Consider the following 6,921-nt stretch of genomic DNA (forward strand, 5'->3'; position numbering starts at 1 on the left):
GAGAAGTGCTGCATGACAGCATGGGGGTGGAGCTCAACCAGGGTATTTATGTTGGCTCCCTGCTTTCTCCTCTAGTGACACCCAGTCCTCCCTTGCTAAGATATCAGTACAGGATTAGCTGGCATGCTTACATTGGTCTGTTTTTTTACTCCCCATCTACTCTGCACCTGAGAACTGGGGGTGTGGGTGTGAGCAGGTAATTGATTTAGCTGGGGGTTGGGTTTGTTAAGTAGGTTGATTGTTCCTTCATAACCTGGCAAGCCTGTGTGGTAAGTGAAACAAGGAAGACCAGTAGGGGAGTATGTTGAAACAGCTTTATGGTACACGAGAGTTGTCTGTGGGGCTTTGGTAGCTATCGATAGGGTAAGGACCAATGCTGTGGCTAACTCTTGTAACAGGAGCATCTCCACCCACCCCCGTCGTTCAGCCCGGACACTGAGGTCCAGCTCCAAAGGCCTTATGGTGGTTCACTCATTGCAAGAAGTGAGATTACAGGGAACCAGGCAGAGGGCCTTCTGGGTAGTGGTGCCTACCCTATGGAACACCCTCCTGTCAGATGTCAAGGAAATATACAACTATCTGACTTTTAGAAGACATCTGAAGGCAGCCCTCTATGGGAAAGTTTTTAAGGTTTGATCTGTTACTGTGTTTTTATATTTTGATGGAAGCTGCCCAGAGTAGCAGGGGCAACCCAGTCAGATGGGCAGCACATAATTAATAAAATTATCATCGTCATCACACTCAGAGTTGACATGCAAGGCAATTTTCCCATTTAGAGGAAAATCTGCAAATTCTGTGTCCATCCATAAAGGTGGATGGTTCCTGTGGATTCCCTAATAATTGCTCAGAATCATGAATTCACATCCTCTGTTCACTTTAGGGTATTTGGAACATTAAATGCACAGATACATCTGTAGGGTTCAAAGGCAGAAAAAAGAACACTGGTGGTATAAAACTCTGCAGTCAGGAGGAGAAGGGGTGGGATCAGCACAATTTTTGTCTATAGCTGTCTGGATACAGCATCCTATAATCCTATAGCAACTTAAGTAGAGGCACTGACTTTGTAGAATTCCCTCCTAGATGATCTCCACTGGGCTCCTCTTTGCCTCTCTCTATGACTGGCAAATACTTAAAACAAAAAATCTAATTGGCTTTTTCCATATAGTCTGCTGTTTTACACCTTGCATTCTACCCATTGCATTTTTCCCCCTTTGCTAACATTTTAACTGCAGCTATGCAGCTATTTAATAGTTACTGACTTGCTGCTTTTAATATTTACATTTTGTCCTCTTGCACTTTTGGATTTATTTGTTTTGCTTGGTTTTCACACAAAGGCAGGTGATATTGTGAAATCAAACCAATGTCATTTCGGATCATGTGGTGTAGTCTAAGAATTTGCTCCCCCCCCCCCAAGTCCAAACAAGTTCAGAGCACACCATAAATGGATCATCTGAATATCAGCCTGCCCATGACCAATGATTCAGTTCACCCATTCACCACATGCTCAACTCATTCTGGGATGGCGGGTAAAAGTCCTTGGTCACAAGGGGAGTAGCTATATGAGCTGCCCCTTACATAAATGCTTTACTCTCTTGCCATAGGAGCCAGCTTCTAGGGACCGTGGGGGCTTCGGCCGCCCACAATAAAATATCTGAGGGGGCTGCCCCCCACAAAGTTGATGTGCATTTGCATTCAAATGGGGTGTGCACACTGTGTCATGTGATTGATTTTATTTTATTCAAGTTAGCATCCTGCTGCATCCATGCTTTGCCGTTTCAGTGTTTACTAAGCACAACTAAGAAGCTCCCATGTACTCGATTGGGCCATTGGTCCACCTTGCTCAGCATGGCCTCTGCTGATTGGCAGCCATTCTCCAGGGCCACACGCATTTCACATCACATGCTACTAGAGCCTTTTAACTGGAGATGCCAGGAACGGACTCTCAGGCTCCTGCATGGGTGCTCTGCAGTCTCACACTACCAGCCTTAGCTGCTTAAACAAATCTCTGCAGCACAGTGGCCATGAGGCATCCATCCTTTCCTTGCACTCCCTGTCAATGCATACCTGTGAAGAAACTGTTGGCATGCCAGCATTTTCGGCTTGCAAACAAACCCTTTTGCTCCTGCAGTACCAGCCAGCAACCACAGAGTGTCTTCGAGCCGGAGGATGACACCCTTCCCACCCCCCTCCCGCCCAGCAATCTGCCATTACTCCCCTCTGACCTGAAGTTCTCTAGATTGTTTCCAATCCTGCATTGCTAACCTCACGGAGCCAATAGTATTCCCAGTATTTTGGGGTGGTGACTCACAAGACAGTTATGAGGGCTCCTTAAGGGGCTCTCGGAAGTCTTGGTGTAAGCAACACTCTCTTTTGACCACAGCTGTAAGCCTAAAACTTTGCACACATTTAAGATCTCTCTCTCTCTCTCTCTCTCTCTCTCTCTCTCTCTCTCTCTCTCTCTCTCTCCCCCCCCCCCCTTTCTCACACTTCGAGGGTGTGCAGTTTTTTTCCTCCTCGGTTTTTCTTTCTTTGTGCACAACATCTTCAGTCTTGAGGATGTGCATCAAAAACATTTTGAAAGCTGTGAGCAAGGGAAGCATGGAGTGACATTCTTAATTCCCTCCCACTTATTTAATATACTTAATATTTAATATACTTTTTTTCTTACTTATTTTCCCCTCCTACTTTGTACCCTGAGGATCCAAAAGGTCCATTCCTTTTCTCTCACTGCAACTGCTGCTCAGCATATAGAGTAACTTCTCTCAGTTAACAACCCCCAGCTATTTATAATATGAGTTATAGGGTTAGAATCATAGAGCTGTGGGTCATGTGGCAAAGCCCTTGCAATGCAGGAATCTCAGCTAAAGCATCCAGTGTTTGTCATATTCAGAGTAGACCCACTGAAACGAATGGACATGCCTAACTTAGGTGCATTGATTTCAATGGGTCTCCTCTGAGGAAACAACCAAAACCTCCCTGTGTATGGCTCTTATACTAATGGTGGAGTGCTGTGATTGGATGTTATGACACCCCATCCAATACTCTGCCATGGCAAGGTGGGTGGGGCAATTGTCAATTCTGTGCCCCCTCCCCCTGCTCTTCTCATTGAAGCCAGTGGGGAGGAAATGGATTGCAACCCCCCAAAACATACTTAAGGGAAATCACAGGCAAAAAAAAAAAAAAAATGCAGATAAATGAATAGCTATTGCAATTTTAAAAAAATCTGTAACTCTGTGGTTGATTGTCAAGGGTTTTTGTTGTTGTTAGGGATTATTTCCACCGTTAATTGTCTAGAAGGAAATGCATTGCGTCAGGTCTGGGGGTGGTGTAAAGTTGCATCATTGATGGGATGTGGATGTGGTTAGAGGCAGTACTGGATAGAGTGCAAGTGTGCTCCCTGCTTATCCAGACAGGTATGCCAGTGTGTCTTTCACCCTGGCGGCATCTCTCGGGTTTCACAAGCTTAGTGGGGTTTCTAAACTATAGCCTCTCAGCTGGCAGAACTCAAGTGCAGGACTGGGCTCTTAGCCATTTAGCTCAGGAGTGTGGAATCCCATTTGGACAGCAGGTCACAGAGAACTGGGGCCACATCTGAAAGGAGGGAAGGTGCTGCCCACCAGTCATTCACCTGACATCACAAGGCATCAGGTGGATACAACTCCTGGGCTTGCATTTGGGATCAAATTTCTATGGTATTGAATGGAAGCCCCACTTGCTAGGGAACAACTAGGATTGCCCTTGAAAGCTCCTGATGGTTCCTTTGTAGCTGCAGCTTCACCTCTCCCACACCTGACATCATAAGACTTCAGCTGAGTGCCAGGTGGGCATGAAATGGCCTTGTGGACCAAATTAGGAGTCCCATGCCTGCAATAAAGTGGTACCTCGGGTTACAGATGCTTCAGGTTACAGACACTTCAGGTTACAGACTCCGCTAACTCAGAAATAGTACCTCGGGTTAAGAAGTTTGCTTCAGGATGAGAACAGAAATCGGGAGGCGGCGGCAGCGGGAAGTCCCATTAGCTAAAGTGGTGTCTCAGGCTAAGAACAGTTTCAGGTTAAGAACGGACCTCCAGAACAAATTAAGTTCTTAACCTGAGGTACCACTGTATAGGCAAACCTATCCAGATACAGAAAGTTGGCATGTGTTTTAACATGTACGGTAATTTTCTAACATCTGATTTTAAATGGTTGACTTTAAAGTTATCTTGTTCTTAACTGACTTTAACTGATAATTTTAAAATATATTTTATTTTGTGTAAAAGAGGTTTTTACGATTAAGCAGCAGACAAATTCAATTAAATAAATATACGAATAGGTGACATGACCAACCTGCTACTGGGTTTTCAGTATAAATATATAAAAATAAATTATCATTATATGTTGTATGAATTGCATTCCTTATATGACAACATCCATTTCTAAAAGCATTTTTACATTCAATTTTTATTGTAGTTCTTCCTATTTTAGTACTTGGAGGTTATACGTATGACAAATCATTTATAGTTGGAGACGTCTGTGCATAAATATATTTATTCTACTCTATTTTTGTTATGCTTTCTTTTCTTTTTTCTTTCTGTACAAGAGCCAATTTCAGCATATTTTTGCCCCATTAAGATGATGTCAATATAAAATCCTTTGGGGCTGATCCAGTTGGTCCTTTATGTACACCTGGCACAGCTAGCCAGCAACTGCTGCTCTCTACTTGAAGGAGGGCTGTGGGCTGATGCTATGGGGATGGTTTCAGCACCAAGAATTCCCTTCCCATGGAACAACATGCATGGGTGTGGAGTAAGGAGGGTCTGGTGAGCAATGGGATTCTGCCTATTGTTTTAAAATTTTAAAATTATTACAGATCAATTTTATGTCTCACTAGTCCCCCCCCCCCCAGAAAAGAAACAACAACTCGAAAATATTATGACCACAGATTAGTTATCTTTCATCACCTCACTTTCAACAAAATAGCACATAAGGTTCTTGAATAAATATTTTCCCCCTCCTTTTGTGCCAGAAATGGATGTTAAGTATTTGGAATTCCTTCCATCTCCATAATTTAAGTGAGCATCTGCCTTCTTCCATTGCTTTTTTTTTCTTTGTTCCTTCTGTGCCAGGTCTTATAAAACAAGATACCCTAGGATTTCATTCTAAAAATCTTATATTACTGCCTTGTGGTATACTGGACACGACAGATTCCTGCTTAATAATACTGTCTTACAAAATTCCTGCATGGTAACTGAATCCCAAGGGATTCCTTCCTGGTAATCATATCTCCCTGGGCTTCTGCAGCAATGCTTCCCAACAGGATATCCCTAGCTCCACCAGATGACAAGTTATGAAGCTTTCTTACCATTTCAAAGATAGTTTAACAACGTAAAGGACATGGACACAAAGGAATTGCATCATGGTTACATTCCTTCATTTATATGAGCTCATGAATGCTAAGATCTTCCTGTTTAAATTAGATTTAGGACCACAACGAGGGCATTGGCACATTTGGAGCTGTGTGGAAAGGGAGCAGGTATATTTTTCCCCCTTCATACATTCAATGGATCAAAGTATGTGGGATGTCCTCATGGGAATTCAGTCATATTTAGTCTCCAACCCAGCAGAGTTGTCTCTCCATTCCCTCATATTGCCAGGCAGCAGTGAAAAGAGTGGTTAGCCTAAGCTTAGCTGCTTTTACAGAGCAATCCAAGACGTGCCTATTCTGAAATAAGCTCCAGTGACGTCACTCCCAGGTAAGTGAGTATAAGACTGCAGCCTTAAGCAGCTGCAGTGGGACTTCTGTGTAGTTACTCCACTCAGGTGACGCTAAAGTGAAATTCCCATACAGGCAAATCTTGAATGTATGCCACTGAGTCCTCCAGAGCTTTGGCCCATTATCTTGTTTCTTGTTTTATTGGGCCTCCATACATCGTGGACTCCAACTTGGCCAGCCTGGTCAATGGACAGGTAATGATGTGAGTTGAACGGGATCTGGGTTGCCCACCCCCGGTTTAAATGCATCGTGGTCAGAAACCATGCTAAACAAATCATTTCCCTTAAAATAGAAAGAAGCTGTTTATGCCATTCTCTGTAACAGAACAAATACTGATATGCAGCAGAGGTATCATATTTGCACTACTGTAAAAGAAATACAATTGGGCATTTTCCATTTGTCAAGCTCCTCCATATAGACTGTTGTCATTGTTGGAATTAATTATGTGTATGATTGGCTGCAGTGGCATGGCCTCTATGCCCTGGTAAACTTAAACCAGGCTCATATACAGTGGTACCTTGGGTTAAGAACTTAATTCTGCACTAACTGCAGTTTCCAGACCAAGTGCAAGAGAAGTCCCATGTAGAGTTCATTGCAGTCCACTTTTGAAGTCACATCTGCACAAGAGTGGTCAAGTTCTCCTCATATATAAACAGTAATGACTAGATATGTTCAAGCAACTCATGTGATGATCATTCCTCAGTTAATATACAAAATGTGTATTTCTTCTAGGTAATTGTTTATTACCAGTAATTCATACAAGCACATCCACACAGTGCATCACATATATTCCAGGGGTGGCCAACTCCCAAGAGACTGCAATCTACTCACAGAGTTAAAAACTGGCAGTCATCTACTCCCTTTTTGGGGGGGTTCAGGTCAAAATTGTTGAGTTTTTCAGGGAGGAGGTAAAATGTTGAGCTTTTTTTAGGGGAGCCACAGTTGTTCAGCTTCTTTGCAGAGAGCCAATGATCGACCAGTGATCTACCACAGACGTCCAGTGATCTACCGGTAAATCACGATCTACCTGTTGGACATGCCTGACGTAGTCCATACCTTTTCAAACTGCTAGGTTGGCAGGAGCTGGGACAGAGTAATGGGAGCTCACCCGCCATCGCATGGACTCAAACAGCCGAGGAAAAGGTGGAATATAGATGCCATAAATA

Source organism: Podarcis erhardii (assembly GCF_964252035.2).
Source record: "Podarcis erhardii genome assembly, chromosome: 1".
Taxonomy (NCBI): Eukaryota; Metazoa; Chordata; class Lepidosauria; order Squamata; family Lacertidae; genus Podarcis; species Podarcis erhardii.